The sequence below is a fragment of the Puma concolor genome, unplaced genomic scaffold (genome assembly GCF_028749965.1).
Source record: "Puma concolor isolate L17-30 unplaced genomic scaffold, mPumCon1.1.hap2 unalloc_scaffold_60, whole genome shotgun sequence".
In the NCBI taxonomy this organism is placed as follows: domain Eukaryota; kingdom Metazoa; phylum Chordata; class Mammalia; order Carnivora; family Felidae; genus Puma; species Puma concolor.
The window spans coordinates 169341-182498 of NW_028240270.1; the positions used below are offsets into that span (position 1 = coordinate 169341).

The following is a 13158-nucleotide window of genomic DNA, read 5'->3' on the forward strand; positions in this document are numbered from 1 at the left end:
GGCCTGCAAAGCCTAAAATCTTTACTAAGTGGCCCTTGACAGAAGAGGTTTGCTGACCCTGCCTTGGAATGTTTGAACATCTCTATGCTAAGTATTATATCCTAAGAGGCTGTGGCATTTTTTAAAGCAGTGGAATCCAGATCATCTGAATATCCACCCTGGGACGTTTGCCTCTGCGGCCCTGGCCCTAACTGCCTGGGCTTTGGAGCAAGCAGCTGCTGGCACGTTGCCTCTAAGGGCTATTAAATGCCACCTGCAGCCTGAAGGTGCCTTGTCGGTCTGTATCTTCCTTTTCCTGCTGACTGCCACCGCCCTATCTCAGGTTCTTACCTCATTCCCAGGTGGCAGTGGCTTTCTAATTGTCCCCCTTATCTCATTCTGTCTGTCCTTAGGTCAGGCAGCTGGTCCACATTTATTGAGCTTAAGCTAACCCGAGCTCATTCCCTGAGCCCTGTGGAGCACGCACTCCTATGGGCGAGACGTGCTCAGGGCACTGTGATGGTCAGAGGAAGGGCATTTACATCAGACCAAGGGTTCGGGAACTGAGTTTGGTACCTGATCTTATCCCGAGCAGCCCACCCAGAAGTCTGCGTGACTGCGGTCGAGTCATTTCCCGGTGTAAAAACTCTCAGGCTCCCCAGTGCTAGCCTGGAGTCCCATTCACTTCGTTGGGGCCCCAGAATCTGTATCCTGACCAGGTTCCCAGGTGATTCTGACGCACAGCCAGGTGTGGGGACCCTTGCCCCACTTTGCCTCACCGGTTGGATGCTCGAGACCCTGCATCACCTGACTTTGCAACCCAATCAGCCGCTCCTCCTCCTCCCCGTGCTGTAACGGGAGTGCTCACCACTCCTGTTACACAGCTGCTGCTTCCCTACCCTTGGTGCCTTTTTGCTGTCAGTCCTTGGTGCCTAAGGTTCCCCTTCCATCTTTGCCGCTTGAAATCCCTCAAGGCCCAGCTCAATGCCTTGCCTATCCCTAATCCCTATGCCTAATCCCTCAATGCCTTGCCTAAGGCATTGTTCTTACTGCAACCTGGAAGTGATTGCCTTCCCCCCACCCCAGCTCTACTGACAACAGGGTTCACCTCCGTGTGCCCTTGAAAGGTAGTAACCTGGACTGAGGGCAGGACCATGTCTGTATCCTGTATCTTCACGGCTCCAAAGACCTGGCACTTAGGGGCTCATCAGATGTATGCCGGATGAGCAGGTGATGTCAAGGGCGCCTGGGGAGTTGTAACAAAAATGGCAATTATCCTGCATGACAGTAACCTCGAAAAAGTGGGGTGTTGTAGCTAAATATTTCTCAATTCCTTGTAGAACACTGCTATCTGAGATTTTTTTCCCAAGCCTGTATATACTTGCAGTCATTATTACTGGCTCCTGCTCACCAGTGGATAAAACAATCCTCCGTGATCTGAAATCATTTCTTGAAACAAGCCTGTCCTCTCCACCCGCAGACACATCGTCTCGGAATTGGAGCACCTGATCTTTGTCAGCACGGACGTGGGCCGCTGCCGGGCCTGGCTGAGGCTGGCCCTCAATGACGGCCTGATGGAGTGCTACCTGAAGCTGCTCCTCCAGGAGCCCGCCCGCCTGTGCGAGTACTATCAGCCCGCAGCCCTGCTTCGAGACGCCGAGGAGGGCCAGTTCCTCCTCAGCTTCCTGCAGGGACTGACGTCCTTATCCTTCGAGCTCTCCTACAAGTCCGCCATCTTAAACGAGTGGACGCTTACCCCACTGGCTCTCTCTGGGCTTTGCCCGCTCTCTGAGCTCGACCCCCTCACCACCTCTGGGACACAACTACAGCGGAAAGAGTCTCTGGATTCAATTTCCCATTCCTCAGGCTCGGAGGACATCGAAGTCCAGCACTCAGGCCATAAGATCCGACGGAACCGGAAGCTCACGGCCTCCTCCCTCAGCCTGGACACCGCCAGTTCATCCCAGCTGTCTTGCAGCCTAAACTCTGATAGCTGCCCACTCCAAGTGAATGGCTCCAAGAGTCCAGATCGTTCCGAGGAGCCCATGTCCTACGACTCCGATCTGGGGACAGCAAATGCCGATGACTCAGACCCGTCTCTGCAAGAGTGAGTGTCCTCCCCCCACTCCTTCTCCTCCCCCTGCCTTCCTTCCTTCCTTCTCCTCTTCCTCTTTCTCTCCCTTCCTATGGCATGTGATTGCCTGTCACTGAGCATTGAGCTCTCTAAGGGCATAAAGGAAAAGAGGACCGTGGCTCTTCCTCAGGGACTGGAGTTGCCGGGACTTATAACTGGAGGCAACATGGGGCAGCGAGGAGAATGGATTCAGGGAGGGCTCAGAGCTGAATCAGGCTCCGGCTCTGCCCCTGGCTGATCTTCGACAAGTTACCTAATTTGTCTGAGGCTTCGTGTAAAATATTATTGCCTCTAGGGCGGAAACTAACGGTTCGGAGTTAGATGTACGACTTCCAAAAGACGCAGTGAAGCCCAGCGCGTCAGGGTGCTCCGCTGCGACCTCCCAGAAGGCCTCTGAAGGACACAGACCCTGAATGAGGCCTGGAGGAGGTGGTGCACAAAAGGGGCCAAGCAAGTGAGTGGAGGAAGAGCACAGGGAGCAATGAACTTGACTAGAGAAGGGACCCTGGGCAGAGCTATCTCTTTAAAAGAACTTTTTTCTATTTGAGTATTGTTGACGCACGGTGTTATATTAGTCTCAGGTGTACAACGTAGTGAGTCACCATCTCTCTATGTTAACCATGCTCACCACAGCAGAGCCTTCTTCGTTCAGGCCCTTTTGAAACATTCGTTTTTTAATAGATTTATTTTTATGGTAAGAAAAAAAAGTCTACCTACAGTGAAACGTCTTTTCCACCTTTGTAACCATAATTATTAATTCCTTACATCTTTCTTTTTCTTTTTTTTAAAGTTTATTTATTTTTGAGAGAATGAGCAGGGGAGGGGCAGTGAGAAAGGGGGACGGAGGATCTGAAGCAGATTCTGTGCTGACAGCAGAGAGCCCAACGTGGGGCTCGAACTCACAAACTGTGAGATCATGAGCTAGGCTGAAGTCAGACATTTAACTGACCGAGCCACCCAGGCACCCCCTTTACATGTCTTTTTCTGATGTTTCTAAATGCATCTAACAGATATGAAAAGACTTTTTAAATGTCTTTTATATTTCTTATCTCTGCCCCATCCCCACAAAGCTATTATAAATATACTGTTTGATACCTTGTCTCAGAAGAGATCAGAATTTTTGTTTTGGAGCTTCATATCAGTTTCTTCAGTTTTTTTTTTTTTTTCCCCTGTGACATGTGTTTCCATTGTATGAATCTACCTTAGTTTATTTGGCCAGCCCTGTATTTACTGGACACTGGAGTTCACTCTTTCTATAAATAACCGTGTGTATGTGATCTTTTAAGTCTATGCAACTATCTCTGTTCAGTAAAGTCCCAGAAACAGAATTGCTGAGGCAAAGGATAAATGAATCTACAATTTTCATAGATAACCGCCTGTTTACACTCTGTCAGGAATGTACCTGTGCCCTCTCGGCCTTGTAGGCAGAAGGTATTATCAAACTTTTGGATATTTGCTCATCTAATAGGTAGAACATGATAAACTTTTTTTTCAAGTTTATTTATTTGTTTTGAGAGAGAGAGAGAGAGAGAGAGCAAGCGAGCATGAGTTGGGGAAGGGCAGGGAGAGAGAGGGGGAGAGAGAGAATCCCAAGCAGGCCCCTCGCTGTCAGTGCAGAGCGTGATGCAGAGCTTGATCCCAGGAACTGTGAGATCATGACCCAAGCCAAAATCAAGAGTCGGACGCTTAACTGACTGAGCCACCCAGGCGCCCCGAAAATGGTAAATTTTTATTAAGCGCTTCCTTCAGCCAGACCCATGTTCCCTCAGCCAGTGTCTAGGATCTTCTTTTCTACTCCTGTGTGCCCTTACCTTCTTGGTTCATTCAAGTCTTTACAGGTTTCCCAGCTGCTGTGGGAAGAACACCAGATTGGGTGCCGGTACGGACTGGCTTGTAGCAGGATCCGGCCTCAAGCCCTGTTCTACCAGTCACAAGTCCAGTAACGGCAGGCCAAGCGTTGGCTCTGTGAGGTTGTTTCTTCATCTGTAAAGTGGAGGCTCCCTCATAGGGATTCTCTGGCTGAGAATCAGATCAGATGCCTGGGGGCGAATTACGGCTGAAGCAGCTTCTGAGCAACAGAGCACATTAGCTAGAACTTTCAAACATCAAACAAGAATTTAGGTAGAACATCCTGGAAGGGAGCAATCCCCGCTCTATCGGCTGGGCCCATGGCGTGACTTAAGTTCACTCACCTGTCTGAACCCTTCCTTGTGTCTCCTCCTCCCACAGGCCAGCCCGCCGGCCCTCTGTCTGTCATGTGCCCTGCTTTTATCTTTCGTGAGTCTTGTGATTGGAAAATTCCAGCTTAAGGCCGTTGAATCAGTGACCGTCCACCCTGTGTGGGAAGCGTCATCCTGGGCATTGTGGGAGAAGTCAAGGGAAGAGGGTCAGGATGTACAGACCAGCGCGGGGCAGTGGCGTGCGGAACCAGCAAACACAGAGCACACAGATGCACAAACACACATCCAGCACCGTCACTCTGAGTGCTGGGCTTGAAGTTATCTTCGCACGTCCACACACACCAGCTCTTAGAGGGTGTGTCTGAGGGTGAAGAGTCACATCAGCAGTTAAGAGTTCGCTTATTTTTGTCATATTACTTAAATATTTGTTTACGTGGATTTTTTAAAGTTGATTTATTTTGAGAGAGAGAGAGAACAGGCGTTCTATCAAAATAAATGTTAAAAAAAGTTTTTTAAAATCATCTACAAGTTAAACATAAAGTACAAAAGATGTAACATTCCAAGGAAATGTATTAACTTAATGTTTTCTGGAAACCAAACTGCAGTTTGCTTTGTGAATAGAGGATTGATGGCCTGAATAGCTTCTTTTGTGTTGGTTGGGTCTGAATTACAGTGATCGCTGAGAAGCACAGCTAGGGGCCGGTGGTTAGGAGTGTGGACTCAGGAGCCAGACTGCTGGAGTCTTCCATTAACCAGCTTTGCGACCCCGGGCAAGATACTCAACCTTTCTGACCTTGATGTCCTCATCTGCAAGACGGGGATAAGAATGCTAGGAAGTGAGTTAAGGTATGCAAAGCGCTTAGAGCAGTGCCAATCACAGGGTGAGTGCTCCATAGGCGGTGTCATCATCATTTTACTACTGGGGGTCCCCGTGATGTCAGTTCTCGCGCTACTTGTCTGTGTATACACGGCTGCAGATCTGTGCTTGGTGATATTTGTCAGAGGTCGTTATCATGAGGCCTTCTCTTGGGGGAAATGATTCTTCGCACATGCGGCCCCCTCCTGTACTTTCATGAGCACCCCTGACCGCCAGGTGGTGCCGTGGACCCCAACGCGCTAGTCCACGCGCTCAGGAAAAGCGCAGGCTCAGAATCGCTTGGCGGGGGCACTTTATGGGGTGGTCATGCCGATTCTCCAGCCCATGCTTTTATTCCACACCTACGCCTCTGTGTACGCGCAATATACGTATGTGTATAATACGTATATGTTTCCAGACTGTCTTCTAAATGAAAGCACAAACTTCTAGAATTTTTCAACAGGCAGTTTTTGAAAAACGCTGCCCTGAGCTGGACAGAAGTGGAAGGACCGGAGCGGTGTCACCGTTTCAGCCCTATGTTGGTTGCATTTTCTTCAAAAGTTTTGAAAATTCTCTTTCTTTCATTTTTCCTTCAAAACCTCATCTCTAGCACTTTTTCCCACTTGATGTGCATGTCTCTTATTCTCTCTGGGTCCTGCCGACCAGCTCTGATCCTGGTGAGACTCCTGTGAACTTGATTTCATCCTGACCGTGGTGTTGATTTGGTGGAAACTCTAATTTATCACACAAGCTTCTTGCTGTCGGGTGGTGTTTCTTTATTCCCACACCCAGTCCACTCCATCATTAAAATGTGTCTTACAGACGAGGGGTCATTTATAATTGATAACCATTTCGGTAATGCTGGTGAATCTTTCCGTAATTCTCTTTCCTTACATTTTTATAGCCATGTGTGTAGAGGCTAAGCAGTCTTGCCAGTGGCGATAAGAACAACCAATGACAAATTGAGGTTAATGTTTATTGAGTACTTACTTTGTGCCAGACACTCTATAAGCATTTTACCTATATGATCTCATTCAGCCTTGAACACAGTCATAGGTGGGTGCTGTTACCGTGCCGGTTTTACGGGTAAAGGAATGAAGTCCGTGAACTTTAGGAACCTATTGTGGGGCCACAGCAGTGTGCCAACCAAAGCCAACCAACATCACCCTTTAAGGAAACCCCTTACCCACTAGCTATGGATTTACCTATTCTGGACATTTAATACCAACGGAATCATACACTATGTGGCTTTTTGTGACCTCCTTCCTTCACTTAGTAGGTTTTCAGGGTTCATCCGTGTTGTAGCATGGGTCATGGCTGAATCATATTCCATTGTGTGAATACACCACAATTTGTTTTATCTTTTCAGTTAGTGGACATTTGTTCTATTCCTACTTTTTGGCTACTGTGAATAATATTGCTGTGAACACTCGTGTACAGGTTTTTGTGCAGACATTGTCTTTTCATTCTCTTGGGTATATACCCATGAGTTGAATTGCTGACTCATATGGTAACTCTATGTTTAACTTTTAAGGAACTACCAAACTGTTCTCCACAGAGGCTGCACCACTTCACATTTCCGCCAGCAGCGTGTAGGAGTTCCATTTTCTCTACACCTTTGCCAACACTTGTTATTCTCTGTCTTTTTAATTTTTAAAAAATTTTTAATGTTTCTTATTTTAGAGAGAGACAGAGAGAGAGAGAGACAGAGCATGAGTTGGGGAGAGGCAGAAAGAGAGGGAGACACAGAATCTGAAGCAGTCTCCAGGCTCCAAGCTGTCGGCACAGAGCCCGACACAGGGCTCGAACCCACGAACCGTGAGATCATGACCTGAGCCGAAGTCGGATGCTTAACTGATTGAACCACCCAGGTGCCCCTCTCTCTTTTTTATTATAGGCATCTTGGTAGGCATAAAGTAGTATCTTATTACGGTTTTGATTTGTATTTCACTCCCGTCTAATGATATCGAGCATCTTTTCATGTACTTTCCATTTGTATACCTTTAGAGAAGTGTCTCTGTAAACCTTTGCCCATTTTTCAGTCAGATTATTTGTTCTAATATTATTGAATTGTAAGAGCTCTCTATATTCTGGATACTAGACCCTTATCAGATATGTGATAATCCTTGGATATAAGATATGCAGATTTTTTTCCTGTTCTATGGGTTATCTTTTTACTTTCTTGATAGTATCCTTTTGAAGCCCAAAAGCTTTTAGTGTTGATAAAGTCCAGCGTACCTATTTTTTATTGTTTACTTATTTGTTGGCTGTCATATAAGAAACCATTGCCTGATCCAAAGATGTATACCTGTTTCCTTCTAAGAGTTTTATAGTTTTAGCTCTTACTTTTAGGTCTTTGATCCATTTTGAGTTCATTGTTTATATGGTATGAGGTAGGGGTCCAACTTTCTTCTTTTGCATGGGACTGTTCGCTTATCCCAGCACCATTTGTTGAAAAGACTATTCTTTCCCCACTGAAATGTCTTGGGCTGCAGATCAGTTGCCCATAAATGTATGGGTTGTTCACCAATGTTTGACTAGCATGTCTTGAAATGTTGTTTGGGGTTATGATGTAGATAAGAGCACACAGCTCAGCCAGAAGACATTAAGGTAGAAACTTGAGTTCTAAAATCCTTATGGAAATGAGCCCACATTAAGGGGAGTTTGGCACGTCTTCTGACCCAGTGTAAACCATTAGGGCAGATATGGGCAATCTCTTGGGCCCCGGGTAGCTTTGTTGTTGTAGGAATCTGTATTCGCCCGTGACATACTCTATTGGTTCATAAACAAAGGAGGAGACAGCAAATAGTTCTAGTTCAGAAACAGAATGTGGATTCTCAGAAGCCTCAGGAGAAGGGGAACAGCCACTAGCCAGTGCACATTTTAGAAGGCCCAGAGTAGTTTTCATGTGCGTGCGTGTGTGTGTGTGTGTATGTAAAGACAGTAACACTGGCTCCCTGTAGTCCCTGAAGCACCACTGAAGGGCAGGAAGAGGCAGTACCATTGGAAGAGTGAGCAGGTGCACACCCCATGTATACTTGCGTGCACACTCCTGCACCCCGTGTACACTGATCTCCGGCAGCAGGTCCTGGGAACAGGAGGCATCTGGGACCCCACATACGGCCCAGCTCTGGTGGACCAGCGCTTGCACCGGAGATCCCGGGCCCCGCAGTTCCCTTGGCCGCCCACTCTACCTCAGTCCCAGCTGGGGAGAAACTTTGTGAGGCGTGTCAGAGGAAGGCTTGTGTGTAAGCAGAGGAGCACGGTGGGTGGATGACGAGGATGTTTTGTTTTGGAAATCCCCAGACAGCAGTTTTGCCTTCTTACCGCCGTCCCAATAGCCTTGGGCATTCTAGCTGACAGCTTGTCACACAGGTTTCTCTGTTTAAAAACTTCCAGGGTATTGTCGGAATTCAGCAAAGCCCAGGTAAACTCTGTGCCAACCAATGGACTGAGCGGACTGAGTGGAGAAATGGAGATTCCCACGGGGCGGGCCTCACTCCCCCTCCCCGGCCTGGAGGCCAGCATCCCTTTTGATGTGCCCGCAGAGCCCCTCCCGCCCCAAGCATCCTCTGGGACTCAAGATGGGGACCGCAAGCAGGAGCCGCCTCCCCAGGCACCTGGCACCCTGGGCTTGCTGCAGTTGGGCACTGCCAAAGCTGTCCCCTCGGTGAGCATTTTAGACCAGAGGCCTTCCAGTCCCGTGGGAGAGGCGGCGGCCAGAGCATTCAGCCCGGGGAGCGGCCAGCAGAAGTCTGTGGAGGATGACGGAGCTGCACGGAGCCTTGGGGTGTCCTCACCCACCAGCCCGGTGAGTGATACAAGCTTTTCGGGGAGAGGTCTTGGGGAAATGTCTCAGAGCTGGTGCAGGGTCTCCCCAGCTAGCCACCCCGAGTGGTCTCTGCCTTGTCTCCATTAGCCCCTCATATCTGTCACGGCGGACGTGAGCCAGGCACGGTGCCAGTCCCTTCCCATGGGTCTCTCTTGTCCTCTCACATTGACCCCGTAGAGAAGATAATTCTCATCTGATCATAGACCCTGCGCATAACCACTGCCACTTATCAGCTCAAGGCCTCGGGCGAGGCCCTTTGCCTCACTGAGCCTTGGTTTCCTCCTCAGCTCTTGTTATTATTAAATTCAGATTTGCTAAAATACCAGACTTTGAGAATACTCATCTTGCAATATGAGCCAGGTTAGAACTGCACCATCCCCTATGGTAACCACTAGCCACACGTGGCTGTTGAATGAGCGTGTAAAATGTGGTTAGCTCAAACTGAGATAAGCTCTGTGAAATAAACACTGGATCTTGAAGGCTTCGTCTGAAAAAAAAAGAAGGTGAAATACTCAATCATTTATCGATTATGTGTTACAATGAAAATATGTTTGATGTTGGGTTAAATATAAAAGTTAATTACACGTGTTTCTTTTTACATTTTTTTTTTAATTTTTTTTCAACACTTACTTATTTTTGGGACAGAGAGAGACAGAGCATGAACGGGGGAGGGGCAGAGAGAGAGGGAGACACAGAATCGGAAACAGGCTCCAGGCTCTGAGCCATCAGCCCAGAGCCCGACGCGGGGCTCGAACTCCCGGACCGCGAGATCGTGACCTGGCTGAAGTCGGACACCTAACTGACTGCGCCACCCAGGCGCCCCTCTTTTTACATTTTAAAAACGTGGCTAGTAAAACATTTAAAATGATACATGTGGCTGGAATTCTGTTTCTGTTGGGCAGTGCAGCTCTAGAATGGGCCGGTCTCCTTTGTTGATAACCCCGAGGGAAGCCAGCCCTGGGAATCTCCTGCACAGAGCCATGGGTCAGAGGCTTGAGAACCATCGGCCCAGTGAAGCGGTTGTCAAAGCTGTGGACCTGAGCTCTTTGCCATTTCACATTTGTCCTTTAGGATGAATAGCCAGGGTAGGAAGTTGTATGCACGTGTGCATGCAGACATACAGAACCCCAGGTTTATCCCAGCTGTTGTCTGGGGTCACGTTAGGATATAGTCTTGCTTTTTCAGCTCCATCCGTGCATATCTCTCATCCGGTAGCTTCCAGATCCTGTAACTCAGGATGGGGCCAAGGCCGTGAAATAGATTAGGACACGCGCTCGCGCGCGCGCGCGCACACACACACACACACACACACACACACACACACTTTTAAATAGCTTTATTGAGATATAACTCATATACCATACAATTCACCTAATTAAAGTGTATAATTCCATTTTTTTTCGTATATTCACAAGGTTGTGCAGCCATCACTACAATCGAATTTGAAAATATTTTCATCCCCCATAAAAGAAATCCCTTGGGATGCCTGGGTGGCTCAGTCGTTTGAGGGTCTGACTTCAGCTCAGGTCATGATCTGTGGTTCACAAGTTCGAGCCCCATGTCGGGCTCTGTGCTGACAGCTCAGAGCCTGGAGCATGCTTCAGACTCCCTCTCTCTCTGCTCCTCCCCTGCTGATGCTCTGTCTCTATCTCTCTCTCAAAAAATAAACAAAAACATTTAGAAAGAAAAGAAAAGAAATCCCTTACCATTAGCAGTGACGTCCCATCCTCCTCCTCCCGCCTCACTCCCCTCATCCCCTGGCAACTACTTATTTCCTTTGTCTATAGATTTGCTATTCTGGACATTTCACAGAAATGGAATCCTGTAATATGCAGCCTTTGGTGACTGGCTTCTTCCAATTAACATACTGTTTTCAGGATTCATCGTTGTTGGAGCCTGATCTGTGCTTCAGGGAGTAATAATTCATTGTAGATTCCTTTGTATGAACCCGTCACATTTTATTTTGTCCTTCATCAGTGGATAGACTTTTGTTTTTTTCCCCCCATTTTTTTGGCTAATATAAATAACACAGCCATGAACATTCATGTACAAGTTTTTGTGTGGGTATATTTTTGATTGTCTTGGATGTATACCCAGCAGCAAAATCTCTGGGTCACATGGTAACTCTATATTTAACCTTCTGAGGAACTACCAAACTGTTTTCCTAAGCAGCGGCCCCATTTTATATTCCCACCAGCAATGTATTCCATCCTCACCAACAGTTCTTACTGTCTTTTTAAAAATTGTCATTATAGCTAGCAGGCGGCAGGAGCAGTATCTACTTACGGTTTTGATTTGCGTTTCTTTAATGACTAATGATGTCAAGCATCATCTTGTTTGTGTGACTTTTGGCCATTTGTAGATCTACGTTGGAGGAATGTCTATTCAGAACCTTGGCCCATTTTTATTTTATTTTGTTTATTTTTCACTTATTTATTTTGTGGGAGTGCGGGCATGAGTAGGGGAGGGGCAGAGAGAGAAGGAGAGAGAGTCCCAAGCAGGCTCCTTGCCGCTAGCACAGAGCCCGATGCAGGGCTTGAACTCACGAAACGTGAGGTCACAACCTGAGCCAAAACCAAGAGTCAGATGCTGAACCCACTGAGCTACCCAGGTACCCCTTGGCCCATTTTAAAATGGGATTATTTGTCTTTTTATTATTGAATTATAATAGTTCTTTATATATTCTGGGTTGTATACCCTTATTAAATACATAATTAGCAACTGTTTCCTCCCATCCTGTGAGTTGTCGTTTCACTTTCTTGGTGGTAACATTTACAGCATAAACGTTTTCAATGTTGATAGAGTCCAGTCTACCTATTTTTTTCTTTCGCCATTTGTGCTTTTGGTGTCCCGTGTATACCCGTTTCCTAGCCCAAGGTCACAAAGATTGATGCGTTCTTCTAAAAATTTTATAGTTTTAGCTCTTACATTGAGATCTATGATCCATTTTGAGTTGACTTTTGTATGTGGTATAAGGACGAGGCCCAGCTCGATTCTTTTGCATATTGATGTACAGTGGTACCAGCACCATTTGTTCAAAAGACTATTATTTCCGGGCGCCTGGGTGGCTCAGTCGGTTAAGCGTCCGACTTCAGCTCAGGTCGTGATCTGTGGTTCGTGAGTTCGAGCCCCGCGTCGGGCTCTGTGCTGACGGCTCAGAGCCTGGAGCCTGCTTCCGATTCTTGTGTCTCCCTTTCTGTCTGCCCCTCCCCTGCGCGCGCGCTCTCTCTCTCTCTCTCAAAAATAAAGATTTTTAAAAATTTACCAGAAAAAAAGACTATTATTTCCCCCTTTAGAACGTTTTCGAGGAATGCTGTAAAGTGATCTTTAGTACACATCTCAGTGAGTACTTATATACGATGTACCCTCTATGGCCACCCTCCAGATGGAAACATAGAACACTTCCAGCCCACCAGAAGGCTCTCTCATGCCTTGTCCCATTGTTCCCCTCTAAAGGAAGCCTCTATTCTGACTTCTAGCACCGTAGATTAATTTCTCCTATTGTTCGACTTCATTCGTATGGAAGGAACTGTACAATGCATACTCTTTTGCTTCTTTCACTGAGCATTATGTCTGTGTGGTTCACCTGTGCATATAGCATGAGGCTATAGTTTGTTCTTTTCCATTGTTCTGTAGCATTCCATTGTAAGAGTATATCACAGTGCATCTATCCATTCTCCTGCTAACAGACATTTGGGTTGTTTCCAGGTTTGGGCTATTATGATGAAAGCTGATGTGAACGTTCTTACATTTGTATTTCTGTGAACCCCTCTGCACTCTTTTCTGGGGGTTTATATCTAGGAGCGGAATCGCCCAGTCATTGGGAAGGCGTATGTTTACCTTTAGTGCATACTGCCAAGCAGTTTTCTAACAGTGCTTGCATTGACTTGTACTCACATTGGCAATATGTGAGCATTTTCATTGCTCTTTATCCTAGCCAGTGGGTCATCAGTCTTTTTCATTTCGGCCACTCTAATAGGTGTGCAGTGGGACCTCACTGTGGTTTTAATTTGCATTTCCCTGATGACTAACGATCTTGATACCTTTTCGTTTGCTTATTGGCTGTTGGAAGTCTCTAAGTCATTGCTTCATTCTTAAATTGAGTTGTGTGTATTTCCTGATTCATTGGTAGAGGCTCTTTACATATTATGGATATGTCTTTTATTAGAGAAAAAAA

The 13158-nt window shown here is 46.8% G+C and overlaps 1 pseudogene; it reads left to right on the forward strand.

Annotated features, from left to right (window-relative positions):
- Positions 1–13158, forward strand: part of LOC147571110 (pleckstrin homology domain-containing family M member 1-like) — a 48308-nt pseudogene that overhangs the window by 9707 nt on the left and 25443 nt on the right.